This window comes from Choloepus didactylus, chromosome 20, assembly GCF_015220235.1.
Source record: "Choloepus didactylus isolate mChoDid1 chromosome 20, mChoDid1.pri, whole genome shotgun sequence".
Classification (NCBI taxonomy): Eukaryota; Metazoa; Chordata; class Mammalia; order Pilosa; family Megalonychidae; genus Choloepus; species Choloepus didactylus.
Genome location: NC_051326.1, coordinates 17,922,472 through 17,939,343, shown reverse-complemented (window position 1 = coordinate 17,939,343; position 16,872 = coordinate 17,922,472). Strand labels below are relative to the sequence as shown.

At 42.5% G+C, this 16,872-nt stretch overlaps 1 protein-coding gene across 1 annotated transcript in view; it reads left to right on the top strand.

Annotated features, from left to right (window-relative positions):
- ALK (ALK receptor tyrosine kinase) overlaps positions 1–16,872 on the top strand; it is a 725,024-nt gene that overhangs the window by 417,430 nt on the left and 290,722 nt on the right. The gene's annotated exons all lie outside the window — the stretch shown is intronic.

Genomic DNA, 16,872 nt, shown 5'->3' with positions numbered 1-16,872 from the left:
AAAGTAAAAGACTCTGCTAGTCCATCTTCTGCACCAAAATACTCATTTATGTGCAAAGGCCCCATGAGCTATATGGCGTGGATAGCTGAGGAAAGATGAAGTCTATGACCTCATGTCGTGCAGTTAGCTTGGAACAGGTTAAAAGCATTGGGCAACTTTTCCCAGATGTTTGCAGCTTTCTTTTTTCTATTCTAGCCATGACTTCCCTTCTTCCTTACAAATCAACCATTATTAGATCCCTTGTCCCTCAGATGTAGACATAGACATCTTTCTCCTTTAGCTCCCCTTGACCTTGAAGATGTGGGATTTATGCCTACACTCCATCCACCTTCAGATACAGAATCCTAAAACTATACGCCATTGGGAGTTAAAGAGACTACACAGTTTCATGGGTCGGCACTTTTGTTTCATGAAACCAAGGCCCTGAGCAGTGAAGTAACTTTCCTAGCTCACGGCACCCTGCCTGGTGGTTTAGCCAAACCCCAACAACTGGGCCCCCGCCCTGGAAATACCCTCCCTACCCGGGGATAGCCTGCATGGATCCAATTCTATTCAGGCTTTCATTCCCAATATTGATCTCAAACCAGGCCTGTCTCAGGGGAAAAAGACAGTGGCTGGGGCAGAATTTACCCAAGGGGTTATACTGAGAGGTTCATGCTTTGCCCATTTCAGATCTGTGGTCAAGAGGCAGGAAGGGAAAGCCACAATTGGCCTGGTTACGTTTCTAACAGGATGATTGCACTGATCCTGTACCTTCTTCTGAGGTAGATAGGGTATGGGGCAATTAATTACTTTCTTTCTTTATGAAACTGAGGCTTAAGAGCCTTTGAAAATCAATCCACAAGTCATGTTTTTGTTAGTTTTTAAATAGTACCTGGACCCTCTTTCCAGAATATAAATAACCACTGTGTCAATAGTCCTTCCATTTACTTATCACTTTTCTGGGCAAGAAAGCTATGAACCATGTAAAGAAGAAAATGACAGCTAGAGAGAAGAGTCCCAGAAAACCATATTTAAGGTACAAAGAAGAAAACTTTAGACTCAGAAACTATTAAAGCTGAAGGGCCTTGGAGACAATGAGTCCAACACCATCTTTAGGTGAAGAAATTGAAGCCTACAGAAGTGGCTTTACCAAAGTCAGGGATTCTTGAAAGTTAAAGAAAGACAGGGACCTAGGGTTTGACAGGGGCAGAATAATCAGTTAAAGCAGGCCTCTCTTTATGTATTGTGCACTGATAAAAATAGTGGACATAAATTGGTTTTTGGTAAAATCAAGTTATATGTGGAGTCTATTATGGGAGCTTGCAGTTTACAGGAATCCTATGATGAAGCCTGGAAAATGATTTTCTTCCCTTCCCACTGATCTTTTATTTTAAATCTGGGTTTGTCCATAAGGAGTTACTTAAAGCCAAGTTCTTGATCTAGCTCTGCCACCAACCAGCTGTGTTACCTTGAGTGAGACACTGAGCCTCTCTGGACATCTATTTCCTCACCTGTTCCAGACTAATCACTAGGGCCCCCCTTTCCATAACCCTGAAGCTGAGCCCCCAAGAGAGGAACACACCCAGGGATATGTGGACCATGCTGACCCTTTTCTCTTTAGTTCTGTAGAACCTGGCTACACAATGTGTGGTCGTTGGACAAGAGCAGCATCACCTGGGAGCTCATCAGAAATGCACCTCAGGCCCCTCCCAGACCTGCCAAATGAGAATCCGCATGAAACAAGATCTCGAGGCCATTGATACACACATTGAAGTTGAGACACTCTGGCTTGGGACACATCACCCGGTGTCCCAGATGATAGTGGTTTTCCTTTGAGATTCCTCAGTTTCTCCTTTTGCACTTGTGTGTGGTAGATAGCTTCCATCACGCCTGTGGCGACCCAGCCAGCCCCACTTTTGCTTTCCTCCTGGTCTAGCCAAGCCTCTCCTCCCAACTTGTAAGTGGGTAAGTTGAGCACATTGGTGGACAACAGCAAGAAATGTCAGTGCATCCCTGGGGCAAGGGGACAATGAAAAGCAGAGACAAGAAATATAAACAGACAGGGACTGGGACCATTAGTATAGAGATAAACAGTCTCAGACAACTCGGCAAATTACCAAAGTGCTTATAATGCAATAAGAGAAAGGGGTTAAATTATGTCTACTTAAGGAGTTTTTATACAAGTTCTTCTAGTTCCAGAATTTTAAAAAGCCTACAGAAGAAAAATAAATAGAAGAAAAGTCAAGAATATCAGCAGGCAATTCACCAAAGAGAAGGTAGAATGGTCAGTAATCCATGAAAAGATGTTCAACCTCAGGAAATTCGAAGTAAAGCAATAAGATATCATCTCACACCTCTCCAAATGGCAAAAAAATAAAAATAATCATTTTTACTCTTTTTAAAATGTTATTTTACTTTTAACTGTGAGATATTGCAAACATACAGAAAATAGTATAACAAATGTGGCAAACAGCCGTGTCTCTACCACTTTAATAGAGATTAACATTTCGGCCCATTTGCTTTGTTTTTTTTTTACCGTTTTAAAGAGATAAAGCTAAAGCCTTACCCCATTCCCTTTCTTCCTCCTCTATCACTCCTGAAGTTGCTGCTTGTTTTTCCATGTGAGACTTCATACTTTTACCATGCACGTGTGTGTCTGTAGTCAGTGCATACTCTTGCTTATATCACACTCTCTATGTTCTTTGGGAACTCGCATTTCTTCACTCCACATTGTATTTTTGAGATTTTTCTGCATTTGGAATATATAGAGCTCATTCACTCTTTTTTAACTCCAGTTTAGTGTTTAACTGAATGAATAAACCACTATTTATTTATTCATTTCCTTCCTGAGAGATTGAAGGGAATGAGGAAGGCTGCTTAAAAAAAGAAATAATAATTTAAGTTATGTGTCTACTGTAGTTTAGGTCAAAGATTTCTTGTACCAGATTCCAAAAATCCTATTCCCCTTTTCCTGGTATGAACTCAGACCTTCACCCACTGAGATGAATGCTCTCCTCCAGGTCTTCTCGTCTCCTCCCAGGGTCACTGCCGGAGCAGAGAGCACCTATGTCCATGGCTGTTCTGAGGAGGGCGGAGGAGAGGCCACCCCTGGGGTGCAGCCAGGCTGCTTCACTTCCCTCTGTCTTACCTTGTGGGCTTCAGTCAACGTGCCCGTGACTGGCGAAGGCTCAACTCCCTGCACTCACAATACATGGAGAAAATTCAAACACTTTATTGCTACAATTTATTCTAAAGGAGATTTGCAGAGCCGCATGCCTGAGATTTATGGTGTGACATCCAGAGATTTCATGCACTGTATTTCTCATTTATGGGCCTCAATTTAGTTAAGAGAAAAGAAGCTTTCTAGTGCAAAAACACCCTAAAGCTTCGGTAAAATGGGATATTTAATTAATTCCAAAATCATCAAGCGGGTAAGAAGTGAGTTTCAGGCCTGTGTGTTCAAGCATCCCCTGGGCCTGCTTGTTAGCTCCCTCCTAGGTCTTGGCAGTAGAGCTGTGTACAGAGGAAGACTGGATCAGATTTAGACTGAGAGGCAGTCGAAATCTGTGGCTTTGGTTAAAGGCTCAGAGCCCACAACTTTGTCTGGCCCTAAGCCTAGAAAACTCAGGCTGGAATCTTTGCCCAGGACAGTGTGACTCTGCTCACTGTGGAGGGAACCTCCCATCCTGGGACACAAGAGACACACCAGGACCTCGGAGTGGCCACAAGCCCTAGAGCTCTCTCTAACACATCCCACTTCCATCTCCAGTGCAGTCAGGCCCCAGCACTCTCAGAGTATCCAAGCCTTCCTTCCTTCATACCAGCATGGGGCATTACCAGTTGCCTAAGGAGAAGCTATGCCCCAGACGGGGCCTCATCGATGGAATTAACCTGGCATTTCACCTTGGTCTAGGGCCCTATCCTTAGCAGTACTAGACACTAGATTTCTTTCAGTGTACCCAAAATGCCTTGTTCTCTAGGAGCCTTACTTAACAGTAACCAAATTTATAAGCCAGGTATCATTGTACATCTCTGTGTTTGCCATTCTTGCAATATGACACAGTCTCCTCCCTTACCTGTCCTTCAAACCCCAGCTTAAATGCGAATGTCCTCCACGATGTCTTCTCAGGCCACCAGGACCTTTGAATGGCTCCTTCCTTTGAATATATCCAGCAGTTATTGTTAACACATATTGGGCATCTGTCCTAAATAACCTCATGGTATAAATTGATCTGCATATGCCAAGGACTCATTCCCAGTCGGTCCATAGGAGCCTTGAGAACACAGAGTAATCCCTGTACTTCAAAGCCCTCGTAAAGTTTAGCATGGGGTGATGGGCTAGAGACGAGAGTGCAGGGCCACTAGTGGGCAAGCACCTCCCCTACCTTTTTCAGAAGGAGTTGGTGTGACTCACAGCAGATGGGGGTACTAGACAGGGTTTTATACGAAATAAGGACCACCATAGTCATCTGTTCAGTAAAAGATAGTCTGCTGATTGCCTCTAAAATGAACATGGAGTGAGAGTGGTCTTTCCCCAGAGATTAGAGGAGGGAAGGACATGTATTCATGTTTGTATATACGTTTATATTCATATGTGTGCTTGTATTCATATTCACATTTGCAGCTGAATTCATACTTTTGTGTGTTGAATCTGGAATCAAAAGCAGGGAACCCAGGGAGCTCTGAGAAGCCGAAAGCCAGACAGTCTCTTCATCTTTTATGGATGGAGAAACATACATCAGGCTTTGCACAGCTTATCAATATTGAACTCAGACTCAGGAAAATAGTCTGCTTTCTTTTTTGTTTAAAATCGATGTGTTATCTGCTGGCAAAAGACCTTCGCTTGCCTTCCCTGTATGCTCCCACATAACACCCCTAGCTAGAACCCAAACTTTTGGATTCTAAATCTCATTCAGATTCAGCTCAGATTCCCTGACTGCCAGGTGAGCAATTTGCTCCGAGTCCTCCAGTCCCGACATTTCTTCATTGCCCCTTGCCACACAGAGCCCCCACTTTCCCTCACACCCCTCTAAACCTCCGAAGCCCCCCATCACTGCACCTCGGAAACTGCCAACCAGTTAGATCTGTCACCCTCAGAACTGCTGTGTCCCAAAACAGAAACAGCCGGAACCTTTGAGAGTTCATCCCTTTTCAGACCTCTTTGAAAGTCTCTGTTTTAGTTTCCTAGGCTGCTCAAAGCAGATGCTCTGAAATGGGCTGGCTTAGCAATGGGAATTTATTAACTTACAGTTTGAGGTCAAGAAAATGTCCAAATCAAGGCATCATCTAGGTGATGCTTTCTGCCCGAAGACCGCCTGCTGGTGACCCTTGGCTCCTCTGCACATGGCCAGGCACTTGGCGGTGTTTGCTGGTCTCTCCTTTCTCTTCAAGGTTTTGCTGATTTCTGCCTCTTGCTTCTGTGGTTTTCTCTTTTTGTCTAAATTTCATTCTCTTACAGAGGACTCCAGTGAGAGCATCAAGTCCCATCCTGATTGAGTTGGGTCACACCTTAACTGAAGAGGCCTCATCAAAGAGTCCTGCTTAAATGGGTTTATACTCATAGGAACGGATTAGATTTAAGAACATGTTTTTCTGGGGTATATACAGCTTCAAACCACCACAGTCTGGGACTTTCAAACTCTGGGAACAGCTCTAGGTTATTAGGAATCATATAATGCCTCTGATTAAACTGCCTGAACCCGAGGGTGGGAGTTACTGATGTGCTTATCTGGCAGGAAAAGAAATTAGCATCAACTGCTGCACATCGTGGGCCTGACACTCTACATGGCAATCTCATAGTTTCAGTGTTAGAAAATCCTCGCCACAACTGAATAGGTTAACTATTGCAAATTCTTTTATGTAACATGGAGTCTCAGGTTAACTAATGTCCTCCAGACTGCATGGCCAGTCAGTGATGGGGCAGCTTTCTCTTTTGTGTGATGCTGTCTCTGGGTAGTGAGTAAGGCTGGTATAAGTGGGTATAAATGACCCTGTTAGACCATCTACACCAGGAACCACCTCCCTGCTTGTCTTCCTTACCCAACCTACGCTGCTCATCTCAGCTCTCATCCTGGCCAGGATGATTCCCAGGCTTCTCCCTCCTGGCTCACCCCTCCCTCTGCACACCCACAGCCTTTCTATTTGGGGCTTTTCCATCTAATTCCACCTGGAACCTTCTGCCTCCACTGCCCACCAGGTGGTTGGTGGGAGTCCCACATGCCCACCCCACAGATGTGGTCCCTGAAGGCAGAGTGCAGGGCCCAACAGGAACTTTCAGCATGGACCCTGGCGACAGCCATCCCTGAGCCTTGATTTGGCTGGAATTTCATTAGAGCATTCATTTATTTGGCTCAAGAGTTTATCCTTGCCAAGAAAGCAGTGGAAGTAAAAATGCATCAAGCCTTATCAGACATTTACGGCATTCTTTCATTTTACTTTATGAAAGTAGTTTTGAGAAGGAGAGGGAGAACTGGTGAGCAGAAGTGGCTCCAGGACAATGAAAAGACCGACAGCCACTGGGGGGAGGACATTGCCTGGGGGAAGAGGAAAAGGGGCAAACCTGACCTTGCCTACTTGCCAAGTTTGCCTGACGGCCGGGTACTTGTTGACTGATGGGACAGGATTCTGGAGTGGTAGAGTGTTCTTAGGAATCCCTAGGCCTGATCCCAGAAGTTACAGGAAAGAAACAAAGGCCCAAAAGACGCAGCTGTCTTTTTAAAACACAAGTCTGATTGTGTCACCCCAATCTAAAAACTCTTCAGTGCTGTAGGGTACAGAAGCTGAGCTTCAGTCATGACAAGTGTCAGCTTCCTCCAGACACACATCTGTTGGTACATGTACATTTTGACTCTTTTCGATTAAACAATTATTTTGTGCCTAGTATGCACCAGGCTCCTTGAGTATCAACTGAAATGTAATTTCCTCAGCAATTTGTTCACCGTCCCCAGTCTAGTTAGCCCTCCTCATTATACTCATGCAGAGCCCCCCTGTACTGTACTTTCACAGTATTTATCACCATTTACAATTATACCTTTATTGGTGTGCTTGTTTAAAGTGCCCTCTCATCCCGACTCCACTGTAAGCTCCTTGAGGGCAGGGAAGATTTTTCACCGCCATGAAAAAAATCCACTGCTTAGTACATAGTAGACATTCAGTAAATCCTTACTGAATGAATAAATGATTGAATACGTAACATGTGCCATGAAGGTGGGTATGGTCTCTGCCCTCACAGAACTTACAGTAAATCAGGACAGGAAGGGGAAATGAAAGAGTAATTATCCACGGGCAGGTCTGATAGGTGCTCTTTCCTGGGCACCCACGAAAATACCAGGGAGTGAGAGTGAGGGGCATCTGCTCTCATTTACATTAACTATAAATGGGGAACCAACCAATACCTGGAGGGTCCTCCATAACTAGCAACCCCCCTCTTGATTAATTGCTGCAGTGTGACTCCACGGGGAGAAAGGCTGGCCCAGGGGATGGAATCTGTGTTCTTTGCTTGCCCGGGGCCCCTGTACAGCCTCCTGGCCTGTCTTCTCATTGTCTTCTCCCACCACTTCCCCTGGGAACCCTAAGACTACATGAGCCTAAGCCGCATGCTTTCCTGTTGCCTCCTGCCCCCTCTCCCAGGGACACACTGCCCTCCTTCTCTACCTGGAAACTCCTTCTGTCTCTCAGGCTCAGCCAGCGAAGGCCAGCACTGTTCTGGGCTCCTACTCAATTCATGTCTCCTCCATAGTAAGGTCCACATGGTCACATGGATATAAATCCATATACCTAAAAACACACACACAGTGGTTCTCTCTGGATAAGGGATTTTGCCTGTTTCGGTTCTTTTAATTTTTTTTTCCCATCTTGATACTTTCCTATCATTTCTATTTTTTTCTCCAATATATCTTTTGTATAATTATCTTTATAAACAGAAAAAAATAATAATTTGTTGGTTGTTTTGGTTTGCTAAAGCGGCCGGAAGGCAATATATCAGAAATGTGTTGACTTTTTCAATAGTGTTTTATTAGGTTACAAATTTACAGTTCTAAGGCCATGGAAATGTCCAAATTAAGGCATCAAGAGGAAGATGCCTTCTCTGAGGAAGGGCTGCTGCCATCCGGGGTTCCTCTATCACATGGGAAGGACTTGGCGATGTCTGCTGGTCCTTCTCTCCTGGTTCTGGTTTCAATGGCTGTCTCCAAATGTCTCTGGGAGTTTCTCTCAGCTCTCCTGCTTTAGCTGCCTTTTATCCTCTCATAAAGGACTCTAGTAAAGGATTAAGACCCACCTTCAATGTTTTCAGTCACATCTCAATTGAAACAACCTAATCAAAAGGTCCCATCTACAGTAGGTCTGCCCCCAAAGGGATACAATGAAAGAACATGGTGTTATCTAGGATACATGATAGCTCCAGACCAGCACACTGGTGCTTATAAAAAGTTGTTATTTTATATCCATCACCCTCACTATAGTATGAGATTGTCAAGGCCAGGATCCAGGTTTCATTATTATTTTTTACTTGTTTTAGTTTCCTTGGGTTTGTAGCAGCAGAACTCCAATCACTGCCTCTGTCTTCACATAGCCTTCTTCTCTCTGTGTCTCTGTGTCCAAATCTTATTCTCCTTTCTCTTATGAAGATATCAATCATTGGATTTAGGGCCCACCCTAAATCCAGGATGATAGCACCCCTTTTCTGAGGTTGGACATAAATTTTAGTGGCGGTGGTGGTGGTGGGGTCTATTCAACCCACTACATTTGTCTTCAGTATAGAGCTTAGAATCTAGAATGTGGTCATTGTATGTGCAATGAATGAATGAGTGAAGGGAGAGAGGAGGGCAGCAGTTGGCATGGCAACTAAAGACCTGGATCTGAGCCCAAGTCTCATCATCTTTAAAGTAGGTGGCAAGTCCTAAGGAGGGGGGGGTCTCACAACCATCCCCTCCCATAGCAAGCAGTGGTGGGGGTGCTGCTCTCTGTCTAGGGTCTCTGCTGCTGAAATGCTCTATGTCCCCATCCCACCTGGCTGAGACAGCCCTACACAGGACAACTGAGACCTTCTTTTCATTGCAGTTGTGGGGCTTGATGTCACCGGCTGCATTTGCTGCCTGCCTGGGATTTTATAGACATGTTTCTCTGTTTATTGTGATGTCAGCTTGCACAATTTCTCTTCAGGCGCACAGAGCCTTTCAAGCATGAAACTCCTATAGATGAATGAGCCTTTATCGGGGGCTCAGTTTCTTTACTCAGTGGGAGCCAGTTGTGCTCTCGGCGGTCATAAACTTTCAGCCAGATTTTCCAAACCTTTGACTGAGAAGCCAGGACTAAGCTGAGACTGGCCCGATGGGTCTGCCAGTGCCGACACAGAGCCAGCAGGGATTGAGGCATCCACTGACGGGAAAAAGTGAAGAGAAAGACAAGTGTCTCCCTCTAGTACTGTCTGGGAGGGCCTGGAGATGGAGCCTGGAGATGGAGCCTCCTCCTGCTAACCCGGGCTGGTCAGGAAGGTTCCCCTGGAGAATGGAGGATGACGCTGCAGGGTAGGGCGGGGCTCTGGGATAAGATGGAGGGAAAGGAGCTTCTACAGGGCCTTGGGCAAGGAGCTTCAACCCTCTGACCCTATTTCCTCATCAATCCAATGGGAATCAAAGGTTACCTGAGATAGTGGCATGTGTAGTAGACATTCAGTAAAGGGAAGTCCTCTTCTTTCACTGCCCCCTTTGGGCTCCCTGAGGCCTGGGTTGTCCCAGCCATGTGACAGTGCAGCAAGGAGCTAGGAGGGGATTTCTCCCAGGCTGGAGGAGTTCGCCTGGCTGCAGGGCCTCGCTCCTCACCTACTGCTTTGTCTCATGGTTTCTCCTCCACTCCCCTCCCTCGCAGGTAGGGACTGGGCCCTGGGTGGTGCTTCCCCAGCAGGCAATCCGACAAATCTGAGACCCACCAGGAAGGGGGAGATAGAAGGAAGAAATGCCAGGGCATCGGATCACACGGAGGAGCCCTGCAGCTTCTTCCGGAGCTTTAAGGGGTCCCCTAAAGTCCTTCTTCAAAATGACTTTGGAGACAGAGGCCCTGCCCTGGGCAGCACTTGAGTGGCTCAGGCTTTGTGCTCTTCTGTCTTCGCTTTTGATCTGATGAATCAACCCTCCCCACATCCATCTTTCTTCCCCTCTTTTACTTCTCTAGGAGAGCAACCTGAACTAAACTTCTCCAAATCCAACAGAATAAGAAATGAATTCAAGAGTAAGTTTCTGTACTGCAATACTATCTTGTCAAAGTGAACATATTCTTGTATCCATGATTTTTTCCCAGAGGCAAAATAGTCAGATATCATTGCTGTAGAGCTAGTTACACAGTGGTAACTGGAAAGCTATATGTGATGTTTACATAGGGCCCACTCCTTGGACATTTGGAGAAGGCCAGACCCACGAGTCTGCCTAGGATCAGAAAGAATGACTGCTGCCATCGCCACCCTAGTTACTGCTGCTTCTAACACTTCTTTTGTTTTGTAAACCCTTTTTATGAAATATACACACAGACACACACTGAAAACCATATGTCAGTTGATGAATTTTTACAAAATGGAATTATTTATATAACTGCCTCCCCGATCAATATATGGAATACTACTCAAGGAATCTCCCAGTGACCCACCCTAACCATTACCGATCCATAAAGATATTCATTATTTGGACTTCTTTCATTATAGATTAGGTTTTCCTGCTTTTGAAATTTATATAACTTTGTATGAATAAGTATATGAATAGTATGAACTGTTTTGTTTAGGTGGGATAATTCCACTTAACTGTATGTAGCATTAATTCAGTTTTCATTGTTGTATAACTTTCTAATTTGTAAATATACCACAGTTTATCCAATGAATTAGGTTGCTCTTGTACATGTCTGTTGGTGCACACAGGTAGGCAATTCTTTTGGACATTTGGTTAGGAGGGTCAGACGTGCATATCTGTTTAACTTTGGAAGATAGTGCTAAGCAGCTCGCCAAGGGGATTGTACCAATCTATAACCCTCTTCAGCAGGATAGCAGACTTCAGCTGCTCCATGTCCTCACCAACTTGGGAAGGTCAATTGTTTGTTCACTTGTTTTCTTTTGTTTGTTTCATTTTGTTTTAGTCATTCTGGTGGGTGTGAAATGGTATTTCATTGTAATTTTCATTTGCATTTTGCTGGTGAATAATAACCTTTTAATATGCTTATTGGACATTTCTTTTGTAAAAGTCCTGTGCAAATATTTTGTCCTTTTGTTGTTGTTGTTGTTGTATTGTCTGTATTTTCCTTACTGATTTTAGGAGTTCTTTGTACATTCTGGATAAAAATCCTCTCACAAATATAAACACTGTAAATATTGCAGATACTTTCTCCCAGTATGTGGCTTTCCTTTCCATTTCCTTAAAGTATCTTTTGATGAGAAGTTTTTGATTTTGATGAAGTCCAATTTACTTTTGTGCTTACTTTTTGTGTCCTCTTTGAGAAATTTTTGCCTACCCCAATGTCATAGATATATTTTCCTTTATTAATCTTCTAGAAGCTTTATGGTTTTGCCTTTGACATTTAAGTCTTTTAACTCATCAGGAATGGGTTTTTGTGCATGGCATGAGTAGAGGCGCAGACTCATTTTTTTCATATAGATACCCAATTAATCCAGAACCATTTGTTGCAGAGATCCTCCTTTTCTCCTTGCATTACAATGACATCTTTATATATGTATATATATATATTCAGGAGACCATAAGTGTCAGTTTGTTTTTGGGCTCTATTCTGTTGGTCTATATGTCTATCTTTACACCACTACTACTCCTTTTAGTTAATCTAGCTTTATAATATATCTCAATATCTGGTACTGTAAGTATTCCAATTTTGTTCTTCTCAAGATTGTTTTGCCATGCTTGGCCCTTTGCATATCTATGTACATTTTAGAATCATCTCATAAATATTCACACACACACACACACACACACACACACACACAAACTATTGAGAGGTTGATTGGGAATGCATTTGATCTATAGATTAATTTTAGTAGAACTGAAATTCTTACAATATTGAGTCTTCCAGTCTCTTAGCACAGGATAACCTTCCATTTACTTAGGTCTTCCTAATGTCACTCAGAAATACTTTGTCGTTTTCTTTGTGTGCTTGCTCATGCTTCTTTAGATTTATTCCTATGTGACATGTTATGTGTTCATAAAGGTAATCATAAAAAAATCATCTTACTCTTTGTGATTAGCATTTAAAAATACAATTTATGTTTATGTATTAGCTCTGTATCCAGAGATCATGCTAAATGTACATATTGATTATAAAACTTTATGTTTTTAGATTTTCCACGCTGTTATGTGTGTATGCTTTTTATCTCTTTATCCGGCTTATTGCACTAGCTAAGAGAGCTAGTAAAAGGTATGTGAGGACTGCTGGTAGTGAGCATCATTGTCTCATTCCTGAACTCAGGGGAAAGCTTTCACTGTCTCAACACTGGGTACGGATGGTCGCTGTGGCACTTTCGTAGATGCTGCTTATCAGGTTGAGGAAGTTTCCTTTATTTCCAGTTCCTATGTCTGTATAAAGAAATTATTCCAGAACTTGGTGGCAAGAAACAACCATTTAATATGCTCAGAGGTTCTGTGTCAGGAATTTGAATAGGGAGTAAAAGAGAGGCTTGTCTTTGCTTCACAATATCTGGGGCCTTGGAGCTGGAAGACTTGATGGCTAAAGGGTGGAGTTCTTGATAGATTGTTCACCCACACATCTGGTGGCTGATGCTGGGGGCTCATCTCCCCTTTACTTGGGTCTTTCCATTTAGTCTCACCTATAGTACTAATTTAGGCTTCCTCAGAATCGTGACTGGGTTTGAAGGGCTAGTGTCCCATGGCAGAGGCAGGCAAAATCTCTATTGCCTTTTATGATCTAGCCTCAAAGGTCATACATCTGTCACCTCCACTGCATTCTATTCTATATGACAGTCACAAGTTCTAGAAGAGCATGTGGGAACAGAAATATTGCTGTGGCCATTTTTGGAAAATACAGGCAGTCACAACTTCTATTCCTAGTGTGCTGAGGGTTTTAATCATGAATCATATATCAAGTGCTTTTTCCATATCTATCAAGATGATTGTGTTTATTCTTTTTTATTAATGTAGTGAATTACACTGATTGATTTTTGAGAATTAAACCGACTTATATCCTAGAATAAGCCCATCTTGTTCTGATGTATTATCAATTTTATATACAACTCATATTGATTTGCTAATATTTTGTTTAGGGCTTTTGCATCAGTGTTCATGAAGAGAAATTGGCTTATAATCCTCCCTTCTTATAAGCCTTCTTAGCTTTTATTATCATAGTGATGCTAACCCTATAAAATAAGATGAGAAATCTTACTTATTTTTCTACTTTCTGGAAAGAGTTTGTGTGAAATTGGTGTTACTCGATCTTTAAATATTTGGAAGAATTCACTGGCAAAGCCATCTTAGCCTGTAATGCTCTTTGTAGAAAATTGTTTATGTTTTCTATGAATTTGTTAGTTATATATTCTTTTACTGTGCTGTTAGTAGTTACTCTAGACATCATTAGAGTATATCTTAAATGAATACAGTGACCCCTGAACAGTGCAAAGACATTAGATTACTCAAACTCTACTCCCAACCTATCATTTGTACTATTTTTGTTATGTTTTAAATCTACATATATTTATATCTTTCAAGACATAATTACTACTATGTCAGATAGTCAGCATTCATTTAAATATTGCCACATATTTTCCCTTTTAGTGCTTTTATTCCTTCATGCATTACCATGCTTACATCTGGGATAACTTTCCTTTTGCCACAAGAGTTCTCTTTAATATTTCCTTTTCATGAGGGTCTGCTAGGAAGAATTTTCTCAGCTGTATTGTCTGTAAAGACCTTTATTTCACCTTCATTTTTGAAGACTATTTTCGTTGAGTAAACAATTCTTGACTTGACAGTCATTTTCTTTCAGCACTTTAAATATATTACTCTGTTATCTTCTGGCTTGCATTATCTCTGTTGAAAAGTCAGCTGTCAGCTTTATTGACACTTCTTTGGAGTCAAGGTTTTTTTCTCTCTGGCAATTTAAAAGATTTCTTGTGTCTTTGATTTTCAGCAGCTTTATTATGATATGACTAGATGTTATTTATATTTATTCTATGTGAGACTCACCAAGAAGTGTATGTTTTTGTCAATTTTGGAAAATTCTCAGCCATTATTTCTTCAAATATTGCCTTTGTCCTTTTTTCTCTCTCTTTTTCTGGGGCTTCAATTACAAAGGACCTCAATTACATGTATCTTAGACATTTTCATTGTGTCTCATATGTCTCTTGGACTCTTTTCTGTATTTTCCATCATTTTTCTCTCTATGATCTAATCTGCACATATCTACTGCTCTCTCTTCCAGTTTACTAATTCTCTCATCTGCTGTGTCTAATCTGCTCTTAAACCCATGTATTGAATTGTTAATTTCAATTATTGTATTTTTCACTTCTAGAATTTCCTTTGATTCCTATTTTATGGCTTCCTTTTCTATGATGAAATTCTTCATTTTTCATCTATTTTCTTAAAGTTGTTCTTCATGTAATTATTTTAAAGTCTGTGTTTGCTAACTCCAGTACCAGACTTCAGGTTCTGATTTTTCTTTCTGGGGTTTTTAAATTTTTATCTTGGCTTTAGGTCGTTTCTGTTTCCTGTCGTTTCTGGTAATATTGTATTGAATTCCAAACACCTAAAAAAATGAGAAGCTCTGGATGGTGTTATTCTTCAGAGAAGTTTTGTTTGCTTTTGGCAGGCAGGTCACCTTGATCCAATCGAGGACTTACATGATTCATGAAATCTCAATGTAAGACTTGGTAGAATTGACCACTTCTTGAAAACTGGTGGGGCCTGGATTGAGAGGGGACATCAAGTCCTACAAGAGAGGAAAAATCAAACACTTTGGGGCAGAAAACCTCATTGATAAGGAGGAGGATGTAACAAGGGTCAAAATTGGGGAAAAGCAAGGAGGGGTTTGATTACTACAGAGATTAAGCATGCCTGTGAAAGGTTGTTGGGGCTGAATGGATACAGTGATTTTAACTGTTGGGGAGAAAGCTCCTTGAAATACAGGTCAAAATTAAAGTGACAGGTCCTTTACCAAAGTATTCAGGCTGATACTAAACTGAACTTTCAGAGGACCACTTGCTTCTTCCTTGTCAGAAATTACTGTTGCTTTTACTGGCTCTTATCAGTCACTGTCAAGCCAGTGGCTCTAGGTATCGAGAAGTCACTTTTGCGCAAGATAGTAGCTGGTTTGTCTAATTCCTAATGTTGACCTAACCTATCCAATGATGTGGAATAGACCTGAACATTCATCTTTCCATTATTGTGTTGACTGAATGCCTGCTCCTTCACTCAGGTTGTTAGAAAAGAGTGGCTTTGTTTAGGAAAGCTTGGTAGCAGCACCTTTACCCTCTCAGGCCTCACTAGGGCTGGTTACTTCCAAGACAGATTGGTCTGTGCCATTAATGGCTAGGCAATTACTGTACATTTTTATGTGCCAATTCAGTGTGAACCAGGAATTTATTTTTCATTTAGAAGGATAGAAGTGAAAAATTTATGCTTGTGGACTTATATGGTTCTCATACCTCCAGTAAGCCAATATTATTCTAATTCTGTATCTCCATGACTCCTCAGTTTCACCACAAAATATTGTATTGACTCTTAGTATTGGTCTAGTCATGGTTCTCAAACTTTTTGTCTCAGGACCCCCTTTACATTCTTAAAAATAATTGAAGACACCAAAAAGTTTTGTTTATGTGGGTTATTGTGGGACACTGATTACGTGCTTCAACTTGGCGGGCCTGGGCTGGGGGACCTGATCAGCCCCTGGGGAGGGTGGTGGGCACAGGCGACAGCGCCCTCCACAGCCCCCCGGGCCTGGGAAAGTGAGGCCGGAGGCAGGCCCCATTTCCTCACCCAAAATACCACTGTTAGGGGAGGCTTGCCGGAGGGAACCGCCTTTTCCCCACCCCCTTATCTTGCCCGGACACTCCCCGTTGCCAGTGCAACTCCCATCACCACCAGTGCGCATACATTGTTGCCAGACACCGTTACCGGAGCAACTCTCGCCCCTTTTCAATCAACTTCCGCGCCCTCTCAGAACCAATCCAAGCCTTTAACCTCTACAGCTACCCCGCCCTCTAAACGCCCGATATAAGCTTGTACTCTCCCCTAATAAACTCTCTTGGCTTCTTCACCCTAAAAGAACCGTGTCCCGCCTGTTCCTTTCTCGCCGCCCTCCATACTTTGCACGCCTACGCCGGGGACCGGGCCCAGTCCCCCGCCTCGCCCTCGCCTCCGGGAAAGAGCCCCCGCCGCCGGTACCCTCCAAGCAATCCTGAGAGCCTAGGATTTGGCAACCGGCCGCCACCTCCCCCCCCCAGACGAGTCAACTGCGACCGCAGGTTATACCTATTGATTTTACCATATTAGAGATTAAACTGAGAAGTTTAAAAATATTTATCTATGAATTCACTTAAAAGTAATAATAAATCCATTATGTACTGACATAAATAATATATTTTAATTAAAAGCAAGTGCCATGGTTGTACATTTTTGCAAATCTCTTTAATGTCTGACTTAATAGAAGTCATGTAGCCCCTGGAAAACTCTACAACACACTCATGAGAGGATGAGAATAGAAAAGGGAAATAATGTCTTAGTATTATTATGAAAATAATTTTGACTTTGTGAACCCTTTGTGACATGGTCTTGGAGACTTCACGTGGTCCCTGGGCTACACTTTGAGAACCGCTGATCTAGCTGATAGGTTTTCAAACCAGAGTGGGTGAATTTCAAGTTCTGGTCTTAAACCAGGCTCGTCTTTTTAAATGTT